Source organism: Thalassophryne amazonica, chromosome 1 (assembly GCF_902500255.1).
Source record: "Thalassophryne amazonica chromosome 1, fThaAma1.1, whole genome shotgun sequence".
In the NCBI taxonomy this organism is placed as follows: Eukaryota; Metazoa; Chordata; class Actinopteri; order Batrachoidiformes; family Batrachoididae; genus Thalassophryne; species Thalassophryne amazonica.
Genome location: NC_047103.1, coordinates 139,937,948 through 139,958,031, shown reverse-complemented (window position 1 = coordinate 139,958,031; position 20,084 = coordinate 139,937,948). Strand labels below are relative to the sequence as shown.

At 40.2% G+C, this 20,084-nt stretch overlaps 1 protein-coding gene across 3 annotated transcripts in view; it reads right to left on the bottom strand.

Moving 5' to 3' along the window:
- Window positions 1-20,084, bottom strand: part of LOC117514960 (rho GTPase-activating protein 6) — a 242,967-nt gene that overhangs the window by 132,652 nt on the left and 90,231 nt on the right. The window lies entirely within an intron of this gene.

Sequence of the window (20,084 nt, the reverse complement as noted above, 5' to 3'; positions counted from 1 at the left end):
GCAGTTAGTTGTGGGCGCTTTACTGCCTTATGTCCGGCTGCAGAAAGTTATTCACTGTATTTATCTGTAAAGAAACCGAGAATTGCTATCACCTATTTGAAAGACAGAGTCAAAAACCTTCTGCAAAATTAAATAAGCATTGCTTCACATATAACCACATGCACAGTGTCAGAGAAAACCCTCGCCTGACCTTGTTTCATATGTTTGTGTCTCGTCTCGGACTTTCTACCTTCTACTTTACACAATAATCTGAAATACCTCTGCTTTACCCACTACCAGACCTTGCCATCTACTGTCCTACCCTTCTTCCATGTACTTGACCATACCTTTCACTTTGTACATTACTATCCACACTCTTCTGTCTCTAAACTACCCATCTACATTCTACCCTACCATGCTACACTACCACAATAACATCAACCAATGTGTACCCTATCCTTCTATCCCACACCCACCTGTATGCAGTGATGCTAGTAATGCGTTACTTAGTGACGCATTACTCTAATAGTAAGTCCCTTCAGCTGCTCCCTTGTTTGCACTCGGGGTCGGCACAGCAAATCCAAGGTGGATCTGCATGTTGAATTGGCACAAGTTTTACTCCGGATGTCATTCCTAACACAACTCCACATTACATGGAGAAATATGGCATTACTCTAATCTGACCACTTTTTTCAGTAACGAGTAATCTAATGCAGTAATCTTTCCAAATCAGTAATCAGAATGAATTATTTCTCCAGGTCAGTGTGCATTAAAACTCCGGGCGGGGGCGGGGGGGATTTTGGATCTGACTGAACTGCCCACTTTTCCCACTTTCAGCGAGCTGTGAGCTTTTCAAGATTTTCAGATTAAAGGTACACTTTTGAATACATTTTTTCATACTATTACTACTACTAATACTACTTACAATAATAATTATGGAATAACCCTGTTGTGTCTGATGATTTGCGTACGTTAATGCTGGATTTTACGGTCACAAATTGAGTTTTACCAGTGATGCATTAGCTATTTACAACCGTAATCTAGCATTAACATCCACAAATCATCAGACACAAGGAGGTTATTCCCATTCTAATCCAATTTCGATGTTTGCACGGATCCATGTCCAACACTGAAGGCTACATCTTAATCCGCATAATAATATAGTTCGGTAAAAATGTTACGCAGACAAAGGGTGTGGTCGGCTTGTCAAAGCTTACTGTGGCAACAGCGTCTTCATGCCAAACTGGAAATTCTGTGAGCAGAATCCACATCACTACTTTCATATGGTACCTTAAATTATTCCATTTCGGTGTCGTTGCTCCACCAGTTGTTTTTGTTCTTCTTCATGTTTAATGGTGGTTGGCAACTTCTTGCTTTCAGCTGACAGTGCCATTACTGACATCTGCGTAGCAGAATATCACATTAAATGTGAAACGGATTTAATATTTGGCCACCGTTTATGCAATATTTTATGGTTTGAAATCTCACACGATTAACCATTCGGATTTACAGAAAAAATGTAATTGGATTCGAATAATAATTTCAACAACTAAAATGTTGAGAATGAATTTAAATGTTACAAAATTTTATAAAGAATTTAATAGTTACATTTATAAACAATGTTGGTTAGAAATGGTAAGTTTTACTGTTACAGTGCTGTCAACAGTCAAATATGAGGTCAAGAAAAATGTTTTTTATTCAATTTTTTTAGAAAACAAGTATTTATGTTTATTGAAGTGACGATAAAGTCAGTATTGGCAAAACGGGTTATCGTTTTCATGTTGCGGTGGCAGGGGGTGTTGTTGGCAGCTGCTAAAAGTAACTAATAAAGTAACTAGCAATCTAACTTAGCTACTTGTAAAACTGAGCAATCAATAAGTTACTTTTTCAAGGCGTAATCAGAAATTGGGTTACTTTTTCAAAGTAACTGTGGCAACACTGCCTATATGCTAACCTTCGATCTACTACCCTATTCCACACTACCACTTCTTCACCCTTCTACCATCTGCCTTCCCTCTATACCTCCATTCTACAAACTACCCTACCGGCCCTCTTAGACATCATGTGATCTCTCTTAACTTGTAAATAGTTCATTGGGAGCATATGAATTAGAACCAGTTTCAGACTGCTTCCCATCTTGAATGGCTTGCTTTGGGGCAGAAATTCAATTTATGTTTTGAGTTTGATGCTGAATTAGTCAGTTTGTAGTTATATACTTCTTGGCTAGCATTCATTTGAAATACAGGCTTGTCAGCATCCTGAGTTGAACCATATGTTGCTACAACTAAAATTAAAAACATGGTTCAGCTACTTGTGCAACTTCAGCTATATTCTAAACACTGCATATTCAAGAGTTTTCCTCAAGATGAAAAAAGAGTTACTTGAATTTTTTCCTTCAACATGTCCAACATTCAGACTTACTCGAACTAATGTTTGATGCATATTTTTTGCAATGAAAACTATCTTTTACATAATTTCTACGAATACTCCCTTCAGTATTTACATATCATTCTTTTACAAACTGCATTATAAATCTTCATGATTTCCATTTAAGCTTGATGTTATCTCGGATTTCAATGCAGAAAGGAGACTTGTCAAGTCAAGCGTAAATATTTATGGTTGCTCAACAAAAGCTGTTTTACACTTTTAATTTTATTCTGCTGAGGCAAATTTTGGCATAACTCTGTTGCTGGGGTCAGTCAGAGAGCAACAGCTGTTTGAGGTGCTGGAAATAGGATTTTTTGTTTTTTCTTTAAACAGCACAGTTTGTTCTCATCATTGATAGTCTCTTACTGTTTTATATTCATGCTTTTTTGATGTGCAGGTGTGTGAAATAGACGGGTATTGAATGTTCATGTTCATGTTCTTATCCAATCAAACTGGAATTGCCCAACATTTCAAGCTTTTTTAAATGGACCGTTACATTAACTACACTTTCAAGTGTTGCAATGACAGCTGCATAAACTCCCACATAAGGCATTTGGGGTGGTGCCCCAAATACTGTCATATTTTAGGCTCTAGTTTAGTTGTTTCTCGAATCTGGGTATCTACCTTGGGAAGTTCTACAGTGCATTGGTGCACTGTAGCAATCGAGTCTGGTTTCTGATCAACAAAATGTAACATATTATCCCAAAAGTGATAAATATGAAACATTTATTAGACTAGTATTATTAGATTAATTTGAATAATATTTGCATTGCACAGTCACTGAACACACTGAAGTGGAAGCTCATGCAAAGACAAAATGTTATAATTAATAAATATATTATTCTGAAACAGGCCATTCTACATTATGAGTGCTTTTAATTTTTGTACTTTCTGTATATTGTGATTCTAATACTTTTGTTATTTGACTTAAATAACATTTTCAAAGCAGGATTTTTACTTTGTTACCTTGTCAACCTGATGCTACACACTCTTGTCCAGCTGGTAGCACTAATGAACTAAGAGGTCTGCCACCATTAAAGTTACCAGAATAAGATCATGCTAACTGCAGTGGATACTGTAGTGTTAAGGCATTTCAAACGATGTTCTCGCAACATCTTTATCTTGAATGCACCAGCAGCTAGAACTTCGTAATTAATTGTAAATGGACACTTAGCTTAGCTGACATGACACAATGACTCTGGGGTTTTGAACATGCTCAAATCTCCACGATAGAAATATAATGCCCTGATATCAGAAATTATAGTCTACCAGCACATACCGAACAGTACAATTCTGACAAGATTTTCTATTGAATTATCAGATTTTCATGTTGCATCAATGTCAATCCATTAAACAAGCCAAACTAAGCTAGCTACAAAGATGGCCGCTGTCATAGCTAAAGATAAAGAAAAAAAGAGCTGCAGTTAAGTGAAATTTTTCCATATTTTGAACAATTTTCAGGTGATAACTTGTAGCTTTATGACAGTTAGAAATTATGACAGTTTGGCTGGAAAACTGGAAAACTGGGAATATCCAGAAATAATACATGGCTGAAGAATAGAATGCTCAAAAAGTAGAGCCATTTCCACAGAATCTAACTACATATTGCGTTGCTAAAAATGCTCAATTATTTCACGCAAATGTGTTTGAGAACACAAGAATTTACCTAAACATTCAAACTTCCTTCCTTTTTATTTGAAAATGAAAAACAAGTATCAAAGAACAATGCTAGACTGGCGCTACACCTTCAGCAGTAGATCAGATGACTCAAAACATCTAAAGCACATATTTGTGCAGGTCGACAGAATGCAGGCGCACCTCCCCCAGGAAACATTGGCACAGATCTCAGCACAACTTTCTTTCTTGTGCTTCCTTCATTCTGTTTCCCTTTCAGTCTTCAACTGTATCCATAATAATACATACCCACGGATGGAAGACTTCAATTTTGCTGCTAAAGAAAAATACTAAAATCTTTCCATGACAGGTTATAGAAGGAAATACAAGGAACAGTTGTCATGGGGAGCCAAAAACCACACCTGTTCAACGTGAAGGAGCTGTTTTCAGCCGGTGGGGGGGGGGGGGGGGGGGGGGGGTCTCTTTTCCTGACATTTACATATGGACTGCTCCACATGCAACACCACAGGAACAAATTTTTAACCAGGTTAACCACATAAAACTATGGGTGCGCCAATTACCAAATCAGTCTCATTTGTGACCTTTAATAAATGGTATTTTGTAACAAAAAATGACAACATGGATATTTCGGAAAAGCTTAACTTCTTTGAACCAAAGTGAGCCCAAGCATGCCAATTTGGAATAAAATCCAACAAAATCACAAAATAGTGTCAATGCTGCTGTTCTTTCCGATGATGTTCCTTCTTGGAAAGTATTAACGGTTAAAGGGGTTCACCTCTACTGGTGGTTGGCTCTCACTGCGGTATTGTATCACTTCCTGTTCCGGAGCACAGCGGTGTTTTGCTGTATCTGTTAGCTGTTTAATCTGTGCAGTTAGATTGATCTAGTTAACTAGATAACGATTTGTTTCACAGTGTAATCTTCACATGCCTTAACTAAAGCACTCCCTCTGCTGAATCACCTCTAAATTATTTACACATTGTTCATTTTGTGTGTTTTTAGGAATCCGGTAGCTTAGCGCAGCTACTAGCTCTTAGACAGTTTAGCATGGCGGCTTCTCCTGTCTCTCCCGCACTTTTCTGCTCTGGGTGTGAAATGTTTAGTTATTCCTCGGCCTCCTTTAGCAGTAATGGTACTTGTAATAAGTAGCTTATTCGTAGCTTTGGAGGCCAGGCTGGGCGAATTGGAGACTCGGCTCCGCACCTTGGAAAATCCTACAGCTAGCCAGGCCCCTGTAGTCGGTGCGGACCAAGGTAGCTTAGCCGCCATTAGTTCCCCTCCAGCAGATCCCAAGCAGCCGGGAAAGCAGGCTTACTGGGTGACTGTGAGGAGGAAGCGTAGTCCTAAACAGAAGCCCCGTGTACACTGCCAACCCGTTCACATCTCTAACCGTTTTTCCCCACTCGGCGACACACCCGCCAAGGAACAAACTCTGGTTATTGGTGACTCTGCTTTGAGAAATGTGAAGTTAGCGACACCAGCAACCATAGTCAATTGTCTTCCGGGGGCCAGAGCAGGCGACATTGAAGGAAATTTGAAACTGCTGGCTAAGGCTAAGCATAAATTTGGTAAGATTGTAATTCACGTCGGCAGTAATGACACCCGGTTACGCCAATCGGAGGTCACTAATATTAATATTGAATCGGTGTGTAACTTTGCAAAAACAATGTTGGACTCTGTAGTTTTCTCTGGGCCCCTCCCCAATCGGACCGGGAGTGACATGTTTAGCCACACGTTCTCCCTGAATTGCTGGCTGTCTGAGTGGTGTCCAAAAAATGAGGTGGGCTTCATAGATAATTGGCAAAGCTTCTGGGGAAAACCTGGTCTTGTTAGGAGAGACGGCATCCATCCCACTTTGGATGGAGCAGCTCTCATTTCTAGAAATCTGGCCAATTTTCTTAAATCCTCCAAACCGTGACTATCCAGGGTTGGGACCAGGAAGCAGAGTTGTAGTCTTACACACCTCTCTGCAGCTTCTCTCCCCCTGCCATCCCCTCATTACCCCATCCCCATAGAGACAGTGCCTGCTCCCAGACCACCAATAACCAGCAAAAATCTATTTAAGCATAAAAATTCAAAAAGAAAAAATAATATAGCACCTTCAACTGCACCACAGACTAAAACAGTTAAATGTGGTCTATTAAACATTAGATCTCTCTCTTCTAAGTCCCTGTTAGTAAATGATATAATAATTGATCAACATATTGATTTATTCTGCCTTACAGAAACCTGGTTACAGCAGGATGAATATGTTAGTTTAAATTTGTCAACACCCCCGAGTCACGCTAACTGCCAGAACGCTCGTACCACGGGCCGAGGCGGAGGATTAGCAGCAATCTTCCACTCCAGCTTATTAATTAATCAAAAACCCAGACAGAGCTTTAATTCATTTGAAAGCTTGACTCTTAGTCTTGTCCATCCAAATTGGAAGTCCCAAAAACCAGTTTTATTTGTTGTTATCTATCGTCCACCTGGTCGTTACTGTGAGTTTCTCTGTGAATTTTCGGACCTTTTGTCTGACTTAGTGCTTAGCTCAGATAAGATAATTATAGTGGGCGATTTTAACATCCACACAGATGCTGAGAATGACAGCCTCAACACTACATTTAATGTAGTGTTAGACTTGATTGGCTTTGCTCAAAATGTAAATGAGTCCACCCACCACTTCAATCATACCTTAAATCTTGTTCTGACTTATGGTATGGAAATTGAAGACTTAACAGTATTCCCTGAAAACCCCCTTCTGTCTGATCATTTCTTAATAACATTTACATTTACTCTGATGGACTACCCAGCAGTGGGGAATAAGTTTCATTACAGTAGAAGTCTTTCAGAAAGCGCTGTAACTAGGTTTAAGGATATTCCTTCTTTATGTTCTCCAATGCCATATACCAACACAGGGCAGAGTAGCTAGCTACCTGTGAGTGAGATATATACTCAACAAAAATATAAACGCAACACTTTTGGTTTTGCTCCCATTTTGTATGAGATGAACTCAAAGATCTAAAACTTTTTCCACATACACAATATCACCATTTCCCTCAAATATTGTTCACAAACCAGTCGAAATCTGTGATAGTGAGCACCTCTCCTTTGCTGTGATAATCCATCCCACCTCACAGGTGTGCCATATCAAGATACTGATTAGACACCATGATTAGTGCACAGGTGTGCCTTAGACTGTCCACAATAAAAGGCCACTCTGAAAGGTGCAGTTTTGGTTTACTGGGGGGGGATACCAGTCAGTATCTGGTGGGACCACCATTTGCCTCATGCAGTGCAACACATCTCCTTTGCATCATCCGTGAAGAGAACACCTCTCCAATGTGCCAAACGCCAGTGAATGTGAGCATTTGCCCACTCAAGTCGGTTATGACGATGAACTGGAGTCAGGTCGAGACCCCGATGAGGATGACGAGCATGCAGATGAGCTTCCCTGAGACGGATTCTGACAGTTTGTGCAGAAATTATGCAAACTGATTGTTCCAGCAGCTGTCCGAGTGGCTGGTCTCAGACAATCTTGGAGGTGAACATGCTGGATGTGGAGGTCCTGGGCTGGTGTGGTTACACGTGGTCTGCGGTTGTGAGGCTGGTTGGATGTACTGCCAAATTCTCTGAAACGCCTTTGGAGACGGCTTATGGTAGAGAAATGAACATTCAATACACGAGCAACAGCTCTGGGAGACATTCCTGCTGTCAGCATGCCAATTGCACGCTCCCTCAAATCTTGCGACATCTGTGGCATTGTGCTGTGTGATAAAACTGCACCTTTCAGAGTGGCCTTTTATTGTGGGCAGTCTAAGGCACACCTGTGCACTAATCATGGTGTCTAATCAGCATCTTGGTATGGCACACCTGTGAGGTGGGATGGATTATCTCAGCAAAGGAGAAGTGCTCACTATCACAGATTTAGACTGGTTTGTGAACAACATTTGAGGGAAATGGTGATATTGTGTATATGGAAAAAGTTTTAGATCTTTGAGTTCATCTCATACAAAATGGGAGCAAAACCAAAAGTGTTGCATTTATATTTTTGTTGAGTGTATTATCTCATCAGTAGTTTTATATCCTCATTGAGGACAACTTTGGATGCTGTAGCTCCTCTGAAAAAGAGAGCCTTAAATCAGAAGTGCCTGACTCCATGGTATAACTCACAAACTCGCAGCTTAAAGCAGATAACCCGTAAGTTGGAGAGGAAATGGCGTCTCACTAATTTAGAAGATCTTCACTTAGCCTGGAAAAAGAGTCTGTTGCTCTATAAAAAAGCCCTCCGTAAAGCTAGGACATCTTACTACTCATCACTAATTGAAGAAAATAAGAACAACCCCAGGTTTCTTTTCAGCACTGTAGCCAGGCTGACAAAGAGTCAGAGCTCTATTGAGCCAAGTATTCCTTTAACTTTAACTAGTAATGACTTCATGACTTTCTTTGCTAATAAAATTTTAACTATTAGAGAAAAAATTACTCATAACCATCCCTAAGACATATCGTTCTCTTTGGCTGCTTTCAGTGATGTCGGTATTTGGTTAGACTCTTTCTCTCCGATTGTTCTGTCTGAGTTATTTTCATTAGTTACTTCCTCCAAACCATCAACATATCTATTAGACCCCATTCCTACCAGGCTGCTCAAGGAAGCCCTACCATTAATTAATGCTTCGATCTTAAATATGATCAATCTATCTTTATTAGTTGGCTATGTACCACAGGCTTTTAAGGTGGCAGTAATTAAACCATTACTTAAAAAGCCATCACTTGACCCAGCTATCTTAGCTAATTATAGGCCAATCTCCAACCTTCCTTTTCTCTCAAAAATTCTTGAAAGGGTAGTTGTAAAACAGCTAACTGATCATCTGCAGAGGAATGGATATATTTGAAGAGTTTCAGTCAGGGTTTAGAATTCATCATAGTACAGAAACAGCATTAGTTAAGGTTACAAATGAAATTCTTATGGCCTCAGACAGTGGACTCATCTCTGTGCACCTTAGTGCTGCTTTTGATACTGTTGACCATAAAATTTTATTACAGAGATTAGAGCATGCCATAAGTATTACAGGCACTGCGCTGCGGTGGTTTGAATCATATTTATCTAATAGATTACAATTTGTTCATGTAAATGGGGAATCTTCTTCACAGACTAAGGTTAATTATGGAGTTCCACAAGGTTCTGTGCTAGGACCAATTTTATTCACTTTATACATGCTTCCCTTAGGCAGTATTATTAGACAGCATTGCTTAAATTTTCATTGTTACGCAGATGATACCCAGCTTTATCTATCCATGAAGCCAGAGGACACACACCAATTAGCTAAACTGCAGGATTGTCTTACAGACATAAAGACATGGATGACCTCTAATTTCCTGCTTTTAAACTCAGATAAAACTGAAGTTATTGTACTTGGCCCCACAAATCTTAGAAACATGGTGTCTAACCAGATCCTTACTCTGGATGGCATTACCCTGACCTGTAGTAATACTGTGAGAAATCTTGGAGTCATTTTTGATCAGGATATGTCATTCAGTGCGCATATTAAACAAATATGTAGGACTGCTTTTTTGCATTTGCGCAATATCTCTAAAATTAGAAAGGTCTTGTCTCAGAGTGATGCTGAAAAACTAATTCATGCATTTATTTCCTCTAGGCTGGACTATTGTAATTCATTATTACCAGGTTGTCCTAAAAGTTCCCTGAAAAGCCTTCAGTTAATTCAAAATGCTGCAGCTGACAGGGACTAGAAGGAGAGAGCATATCTCACCCATATTGGCCTCTCTTCATTGGCTTCCTGTTAATTCTAGAATAGAATTTAAAATTCTTCTTCCTACTTATAAGGTTTTGAATAATCAGGTCCCATCTTATCTTAGGGACCTCATAGTACCATATCACCCCAATAGAGCGCTTCACTCTCAGACTGCAGGCTTACTTGTAGTTCGTAGGGTTTGTAAGAGTAGAATGGGAGGCAGAGCCTTCAGCTTTCAGGCTCCTCTCCTCTGGAACAGCTCCCAATTCGGATCAGGGAGACAGACACCCTCTCTACTTTTAAGATTAGGCTTAAAACTTTCCTTTTTGCTAAAGCTTATAGTTAGGGCTGGATCAGGTGACCCTGAACCATCCCTTAGTTATGCTGCTATAGACTTAGACTGCTGGGGGGTTCCCATGATGCACTGAGTGTTTCTTTCTCTTTTTGCTCTGTATGCACCACTCTGCATTTAATCATTAGTGATTGATTTCTGCTCCTCTCCACAGCATGTCTTTTTGCTAGTTCTCTCCCTCAGCCCCAACCAGTCCCAGCAGAAGACTGCCCCTCCCTGAGCCTGGTTCTGCTGGAGGTTTCTTCCTGTTAAAAGGGAGTTTTTCCTTCCCACTGTCGCCAAGTGCTTGCTCACAGGGGGTCGTTTTGACCGTTGAGGTTTTTCCGTAATTATTGTATGGCTTTGCCTTACAATATAAAGCGCCTTGGGGCAACTGTTTGTTGTGATTTGGCGCTATATAAATAAAATTGATTTGATTTGACTTACAGTATAATTCGTCTATACATTGCAGAGGATTTGAATGATGAGGTTTTGTTTAGCCATGGCAACAGGCACAGTTTCCCAAGTAATTATATTGATCAAATGGCTCATCCCCCCATACAGTAAATGGTTTTAGAGGGGAAAAAAATCATTTGAAGACTTTACTAGGAAGGCTCTTATGTGGGCTTTGTAGAAAATGGTGTTAAGTTGTATGTGAGGGATTTTGTTTATTTTTTTATTTTTTTATTTTTGTTATTAAATTCCAAAACAATAGAGGTGGTCAAACGTTTGTATTCACTTTGGTCAGTAATTCCAAATCTTTCTGCAATTACAATTCTAATACATAATTATGTATTAACATCACAAAAATGACTTTGGTTGATATGGGCTGAAATAACTATATTAAAAAAAAATATACAGTTTGTATAAATAATCATTTGTTCACCACATTTTTTTTGTGTGTATTTTTGTCATCATTAAAGAGAACATCAAAAGGGAAGGGAAATCATTTTCCCTGAAATTTTAATACGTCTTCAGTTAGTTGGTACAAAGGAAACTGCATATTTACCAAAAGCTCAGGAAATATTAAACATTATTAAGTTAATATGGCTTACTGTGTAGTTAAGTGTAGAAACAGCCCATCTATGAAGTTATTTAATTTGTCCGTTGGCACCATGATATCAATAGATTGCATTAGCTCTACTATTGGTGTGACAGTTAATGAGGTAATATGCCAGTCATAGTTTTTTATGGCCACACCCAAGCCACCAGCCATAAAAATGAATGCCCAGTTGGCAAAAAATATGTATTGTAGAAATTGTGATGAATGAAGGAGCCACAATTTCCTTATTTCGACAACACATCAGTGTGTCACTTTATTTCTCTCGTTATTTCTACATTTTTCCTTTTTCCCTTCTCCTTACACAATTCACAGACCTTTTATACAGCTTGACCCTGCCCATTAACAATACTGGGGTCCCAACAAGAAAAAAAAAAAAGCATTGAAGAGTCTGCATTTTGTCACATGCGTGACAGGAACAAACATTAAAGGGGCCAAGAGGCTTTGATATGCACTTCACACATGTCAGCATGTAACTAGAACAGGAGTACACATCAAGAAAACAGCGGTCCCGGCTGGAACACTTCAAAGAGTCTGAAGTACTCTGTGCAGAGGAATCAGCTTTATATGCATAGCAGGGATACACATTGTCGAGACAGTTTTATATGCATAGAATACACATTGCTCTCCCATGCAGGGGCGGAAACAGGAAAACTCAGTATGCATGCCTCGGTATGGTGAATTATGTCCATACCGTGCATTACGCGTTGAATGTCTGCTACAGTATTTATCAATCATCCATATTCTGATTGTTCCACATTTACTGAGGCAATATCCCTGTTATGATTTAATATCCATACCAAAGACACCTGTTATGAAACCTTCCACACAGTCTGCAAAAAATATGCATTGATAAAAGACAAAGTTTATCCAATTAACTTGGCCTTGTTTGGAAACTCCAAGATAGCAGGACAAGTTCGGGTTTCATTCAACCTGCCCAGGTCACACTAACCTTGCCAACACTCCACCTGTTTCCTCATTTATAACTTGGTCATGAGTTACAGGATGTCAGACACTCCCAAAATGGTGACATCAAAACCTACCTATGAACTTCAAACCCATTCTTCAGAAAACCTATAGGTGATGCCATGGAGGGTTTGTCCAGTAGAAACACAGTCTAAGAGAGACAAGTGTATGATCCCATCCCTAACTCATAGGCATTTGCAATGGCTCCACATGTTTTTTTTAAAATGTTCTCTTAATGAATACATGATGAAGCAAAGCAACACAATGTGTTCCTAAAAACTGCCATCCTCTGACAAAAATCCTCAGCCTTGATAAATTCTGGGTCATAGTGTGCTTTGAAAATGTTGTAAACTCAGTATGTTGATGAAAAAGCCACATGGTTGATGATACAATCTGCATAAAATATGTGCAAATGCTGGTGCTCTCTGGTCACTCCAGCAGAAAGAATATAGCAGAGATTCAAATGATTAAATTAGATCAGATAAAACTTTATTGATCCCTTGGGAAGTCTCCCTCAGGAAAATTGGAGGATTACCAACCTGTGTCAATGGAAACTGAAGACTTTTTGTCTTTTCCTCCCTAAGGCGTTTGAACCAGGAGTGGCAGTGACATAAAACAAACACACTGACTGCAACGCAAATTAACAAGTAAAGCGAGGAGGCCGGGTCTTCTCCAACATTTGCTCTCATTAATAGAGACTGAGAGAAAACTGATAAGAAAAGGAGACGGGAGGTCTCCGTTCTTGTCTAAACAGGCAGCTGACAAGAATGTCTGGGCAACTCAAGTAAGACGGAGCTGTCTCTGTTTGGTCGGCGACAAGAGAACGAGGCAAAGATGAAATGCGAGATAGTCAAGGAACTGATGAGAGTAATCCATCATTTCATCAATGCCTGCTTTGTTTTAGTCCCTTTCTGATGACATGTCCCTCAGTGTCAACCCCCACTTCTGTCATCTCCAAGTTTGTCTGAGCTCACTAAACACGCCATCATACCTCTTTATCCAGACCTTAAACATTCACAATGCACAGTTTCTACGTCCCAGTGTATTGTTTGTTCATAAGAATGGCAACTTACTATAGTGATCAACTTCTTGCCAGTGCTTTAGTTTCATTAATATTTGACTATTGCCAATGACTTCAGCGCTGGCTGCTCTCCAGAATGAACCACCCATGACACACGTATTTTTTAACATCCTTGTTCATTAATTTCAATGTCAGCTTTATGTGGTAACCACACAGCACACACTCTTGATTATCGGGCACACGAGGTGTTCGGGGGTGGGGAAAAGCACAGTTGTGAGATATTTTGGTTTGCAGGACTAACCGTTATAAGTAGTACTGATAAAGATGAGATAGCTGCAGGGAAAGAAGCAAATTAAAGCAAAATCAAGACAGTTTTATCACACAGCACAATGCCACAGATGTCGCAAGATTTGAGGGAGCGTGCAATTGGCATGCTGACAGCAGGAATGTCAACCAGAGCTGTTGCTCGTGTATTGAATGTTCATTTCTCTACCATAAGCCGTCTCCAAAGGTGTTTCAGAGAATTTGGCAGTACATCCAACCAGCCTCACAACCGCAGACCACGTGTAACCACACCAGCCCAGGACCTCCACATCCAGCATATTCACCTCCAAGATCGTCTGAGACCAGCCACTCGGACAGCTGCTGAAACAATCGGTTTGCATAACCAAAGAATTTCTGGACAAACTGTCAGAAACCGTCTCAGGGAAGCTCATCTGCATGCTCGTTGTCCTCATCGGGGTCTCGACCTGACTCCAGTTCGTCGTCGTAACCGACTTCAGTGGGCAAATGCTCACATTCGCTGGCGTTTGGCACGTTGGAGAGGTGTTCTCTTCACGGATGAATCCCGGTTCACACTGTCCAGGGCAGATGGCAGACAGCGTGTGTGGCGTCGTGTGGGTGAGCAGTTTTCTGATGTCAATGTTGTGGATCGAGTGGCATTTGCCCACTCAAGTCGGTTACGACGACGAACTGGAGTCAGGTCGAGACCCCGATGAGGACAACGAGCATGCAGATGAGCTTCCCTGAGATGGTTTCTGACAGTTTGTCCAGAAATTCTTTGGTTATGCAAACCGATTGTTTCAGCAGCTGTCCGAGTGGCTGGTCTCAGACGATCTTGGAGGTGAACATGCTGGATGTGGAGGTCCTGGGCTGGTGTGGTTACACGTGGTCTGCGGTTGTGAGGCTGGTTGGATGTACTGCCAAATTCTCTGAAACGCCTTTGGAGACGGCTTATGGTAGAGAAATGAACATTCAATACACGAGCAACAGCTCTGGTTTTCATTCCTGCTGTCAGCATGCCAATTGCACGCTCCCTCAAATCTTGCGACATCTGTGGCATTGTGCTGTGTGATAAAACTGCACCTTTCAGAGTGGCCTTTTATTTTGGACAGTCTAAGGCACACCTGTGCACTAATCATGGTGTCTAATCAGCATCTTGATATGGCACATCTGTGAGGTGGGATGGATTATCTCAGCAAAGGAGAAGTGCTCACTATCACAGATTTAGACTGGTTTGTGAACAATATTTGAGGGAAATGGTGATATTGTGTATGTGGAAAAAGTTTTAGATCTTTGAGTTCATCTCATATAAAATGGGAGCAAAACCAAAAGTGTTGCATTTATATTTTTGTTGAGTGTAATAATTACAGCAGTATACTGTTCTTGTGCAAATTCAGATGTCCTTTGATCCCTTGAGAATTTGCATGCCTTACACTAAAAAAAGAGAATGTTTGAACCAACTTAAAAAAGTGTTACAATTTGTAAAAACCTGAATGAATGAAGTTGTTTGAACTTAAGTTTGAAAGTTAAATCAACTCTAACTTACAAACTCTTTTTTCAGTGTAGCTGTGTCATGTTCCAACATGTTGAGTCTTAGATATGTCACAATTTTCTAAATTATAGCAGATCCAAACAGAATCACAATAAGCTCTGATTACATTGTAGTTACTTGAATTTCTACTTTTTTTTTTTTTCTTTTTAGCATGTCTAGAATTTAAGCAGTAGTAGAGCAGATAGCTCAATGGGATAGGAGTTAGACGAGGAATACCTTGTTAGGGCTTAATTTCCAGTCTGTGCTTCATGCTACCAGCTGTGTCCTTCAACAAGACGCTTATCTGCATTATCCCAACTGACCTAGCTGAACTGTAAAATTATGTTCCATCCAGGTAGAGTTAGAAGCTCATGAGCCTCATGCCTCAGTATCCAGAAATAAGCACCCACACCAATGACCCCAAGAGCCTATACAGGACTTACTTCTTGTTCTTCCAGCAGTCAAATATGTCCATTTAGTTCAAAGTCCTTGAAACTAACATGAGTCCAAGTTTCATTCAGCCAAATCAAACCCAAGTTCAACCAGTTCTACCAGTTCTAAGATTTGTGTCAAATTTCTGAAACATCATAGATCAGAGCAGACTCAAAGTCAGCTACAATCACAGTGTGTTTACTTTGATTGCATTTTATCATGTCTATTGAGCTTCTGTTGGGTCAGTTTAATGATGGTATAAAATATTCCAAAATTCAGTGCCTCAATAAATTAAAAAAAAAAATCAAATTTGGAAGAATTTTAAGGCATATCTGCCTGATATTTAGTAGTTGAAATCATTAGAAAGTCAGTGCTTTCTTGACATTTTTATCGCTCTATGCAGATGATGCATTTGTTTAACCTCTTAAACCCTAGAGTCCCCAAATTTGGGGACTTGCCCCATTTTGGAACATTTGAACACTCATAACTAACCAATGCTGACACCAACATACACATTATACATCAAAATGTCAAGCAAAGTCTCCTCTACAAAAGTATCCACTTCAATCACATATCAACTAACCACAGCTGAAATGCGAAGCAAAGAAATACATAAATCGGGATTCTTTTTTTTGGGGGGGGGGGGGGGGGGGGACCTCATTTACGCCTACCAAGTATTATTTACTTTCAATTTTTTAGCATCCACAACAGGACCTGTTTTTTAGCTGATCCAAACTTTTGCATTTTTGACCTTGTACAAGCTGAGAAATAAATCATAATGTATGGGTATGTGATTTTGGTAAAATAGGCTCTACGGCTTAAGGGGTTAAATTACCTAAAAGTGTCGTATGGGTATGAGTCTTGCATTACTTTGTAAAAGATTTAATCCACAGAACAAATTCCTCTAGAGTAGTTAGCTGAGAGAGGGGAGGTGATGGTCTAGTGGTTAAGGTGTTGGGCTTGAGTCCAGAAGATCATGGGTTCAAACCCCCACCTGACTGGAAAATCACTAAGGGCCCTTGGGCAAGGCCTTTAATCCCCTATTGCTCCCAGTGTGTAGTGAGTGCCTTGTATGGCAGCACCCTGACATCGGGGTGAATGTGAGGCATAATTGTAAAGCGCTTTGAGCATCTGATGCAGATGGAAAAGCACTATATAAATGCAGTCCATTTACCATTTAGATCATTACAAACTGTGAAATCTTAAACGCATTTGATTACATTTTTTCATGTCAATTGAGCTTTCTGTTGGGTCAGTTTAATTTAATTTAGTTGAATTCAAAATTCAGTGCCTCAATAAATTTAAAAAAAAAATCCAATTTGGAAGAATTTTAAAGCATATCTGCCTGATATTCATCCATTCATCTTCTACCGCTTAGTCCAATTAAGGGTCGTGGGGGGCTGGAGCCTATCCCAGCAGTCATAGAGGCGGGGTACACCCAGGACAGGATGCCAGTCTGTCGCAGGGCCACAAATAGACAAACAAACACAGACACACCCACACACACACCTATGAACAATTTTAAAGATTCCAATCCACCTAACCCGCATGTCTTTGGATGTGGGAGGAAACCGGAGCACCCGGAGGAAACCCACACAAACACGGGGAGAACATGCAAGCTCCACACAGAAAGGCCACGGGAAGGTTGTGGGTTCAAACCCACAACCTCCTGCTGTGAAGCAACAGTACTAACCACTAAGCCACTGTGCTGCCATCTGCCTGATATTTAGTGGCTGAAATCATTAAAGATCAGTGCTTTCTTGGCATTTTTATTGCTCTATGCAGATAATGCATTTGTTTAAGTTACCTAAAAGTGCTGTAAGGGTATGAGTCTTGAAATACTTTGTAAAAGCTTTAATCCACAGAACAAATTCCTCCAGAGTCATGAGCTAAGAGATTAATCCAAACTGTGAAATCTTACCCGCGATGCTATTCCATTAGCGCAATTCCCTGTCTACATAAGCATAAAACATCACGTCACTACAAGCAGAATAAATGCAGAGGGGATTAAACGTTTATACGCATTGCCAACCTTGAGCTGCAGTAAACACATCTCTCTCACACACACTCTCACTCTCCATTTCTGTTTCTCTTCAAGTAAGTTATAATGAGAACTTTACCCATCGTATGATGACTGCTTTGTTTAGCATGGGCTAATGGAGAAAGGCTTCATGGGGGAAAATCCTCAACTCAAAGAACTGAACAATTTTTTTTTGCAACGACTTCTGCCGCATTTGCCAAGCTCAACAAAATGTGAATTTACAAGACGGCGGCAAGTGTCTTAACACAAAGTCCCTCACTATCTCAGTAAGATATACTCATGGTACTTAACATTCATTCCTTTATCTGCAAAAAAGAGATGCTTTGAGTTTGCCAAGTACAGCCTCCATGTTATCAACTAGCCTTTATTCTTCTGATGCATTTTTCAAGAACAAACTGCATTTGACTTTACAACTTCATTTTTATCACTTGCAACTGCCGAGTGTCAACAGAACATTTGGCAAGCTCCAGTTGCCTTCAGCAAAGTCATCAATGAGTAAACAGCCGGATCTGGGAAATAAAGCAACAACCTACTCTTCAGCATGTTTCAGCTGGATTACAGAGGTCATATTGTTAAATAAAGTTTTACAATACAACCCCTTTAACAGGATGACACTGTGGCTTAGTGATTAGCACTGCTGCCTCACAGCAAAAGGTTGTGAGATTGCTTCCCACCTGGACCTTTCTATGTGAAGTTTGCATGTTCTCTCCATGTTCTGTGTGTAGTTTACATGTTCTCCGCATGTTCTATGTATAATTTGTATGTTCTATGTGTAGTTTGCATGTCCTATGTGTTGTTTGCATGTTCTCCCGTGTTCTATGTGTGGTTTGCACATTCTATGTGTAGTTTGCATGTTTGCTCTATGTGTAGTTTACATGTTCTCCTTGTGTTCTATGTACAGTTTGCATGTTCTATGTGTAGTTTGCATGTCCTATGCGTTGTTTGCATGTTCTCCAAGTGTTCTATGTGTAGTGTGAACATTCTATGTGTAGTTTGTGTGTTCTATGTGTTGTTAGCATGTTCTCCCTGTGTTCTATGTGTAGTTTACATGTTCTCTAAATATTCTGTGTGGTTTGCATGTTCGATGTGTAGTTAGCGTGTTCTATGTGTTGTTTGCATGTTCTCCACGTGTTCTGTGTGTAGTTTGTATGTTCTCCCAGTGTTCTATGTGTAGTTTACATGTTTGTTCTATGTGTAGTTTAGATGTTCTCCCCATATTCTATGTGTATTTGCACGTTCTATGTGTAGTTTGCGTGTTCTATGTGCAGTTTGCATGTTCTGCCCCTGTTCTGTGTGTAGTTTGCATGTTTGTTCTATGTGTAGTTTGCATGTTCTCCCCGTGCTCTGTGTGTAGTTTGCATGTTACCATGTTCTTTGTGTAGTTTGCATGTTCTGTGTGTAGTTTGCATGTTCTCCCTGTGTTCTATGTGTAGTTTGTATGTTTGTTCTATGTGTAGTTTGCATGTTGTCCCAGTGTTCTATGTGTAGTTTGCATGTTCTCCCCATGTTCTATGTGTATTTGCACATTCTATGTGTAGTTTGTGTGTTCTATGTGTTGTTTACATGTTCTATGTGTAGTTTGCATGTTACCATGTTCTATGTGTAGTTTGCGTGTTCTGTGTGTAGTTTGCATGTTCTCCTCCTGTTCTATGTGAACTTTCCATGGGTGCTCTGGCTTTCTCCCACTTCCAAAGACATGACCTTAGGTGGGCGTGTAAATGTGAATGTGTTTCTCTATGTGGCCCTGCAACAGACTGGCGTCCTGTCCAGGGTTTACCCCGCGTCATGTCCTATGACTTCTGGGATAGGCTCCAGCTCCCCCATGACCCTTCACTGGAGTAAGTAGGTATAGGAAATGAATGTGTATAGGAAATGTGTATAGGTATAGGAAATTAATTGTTTGACAGGTGCGACTTACACTCCATTGTCATGGTACAATACAAAGAAAATTACACAATATAAAAAAACAGGTACAAAATAAAATATGGTGCAAGCATCGCTGGTAAGCTCGCTAACAAGGAAGTGACATGTCACCAAACAACAACCAGAAAAGGTGGACATGCATGTGGACATTCATCGGACTATGCGAGAAATATTGCGCAGTTGTCGTGTTGTATGAATATTGTCATGCTGGTAGAGGAGCACATCAATAAAACCACCTGCTGAGGTGATCGGTTACAAGTAAAACCTGAATCGTCTTGGACCTCATTAGATTTTTTCTGAAATGCATCAAAAAGAGTTTGGAAATTTGAATCACTCTTCCACATCCAGACAAACCACAGCTTTGCACACTTCCAGAAGTCTTGCTCAGCAGCAGAATTCCAACGTGGTCCAGGTCCAATTCTGGAATAATTCACATTTGCATACATTCACTGCTTGCATGCATTTGTTTGTCTACCAAGGTGACAGATCTTAGCCGGTGCACACAAGTCGACAGCATGCACCTTGTGGTGATCACAGTCTGCCATCAGTTGAGACAAAGAAAACAACACTGTTTTCCAGCTTTCTGAGAGTCTCTGGCCAAAGAAACACAGCTGAGTCTGTCAGAAGCAGACAGAATTAGGGTTGGATGATAAAACGCACAGGTCCAACCTACTGCTTGGAAGCTGTTTCCCTTCTTTGTTTGAATCCTTGCAGCCAAACA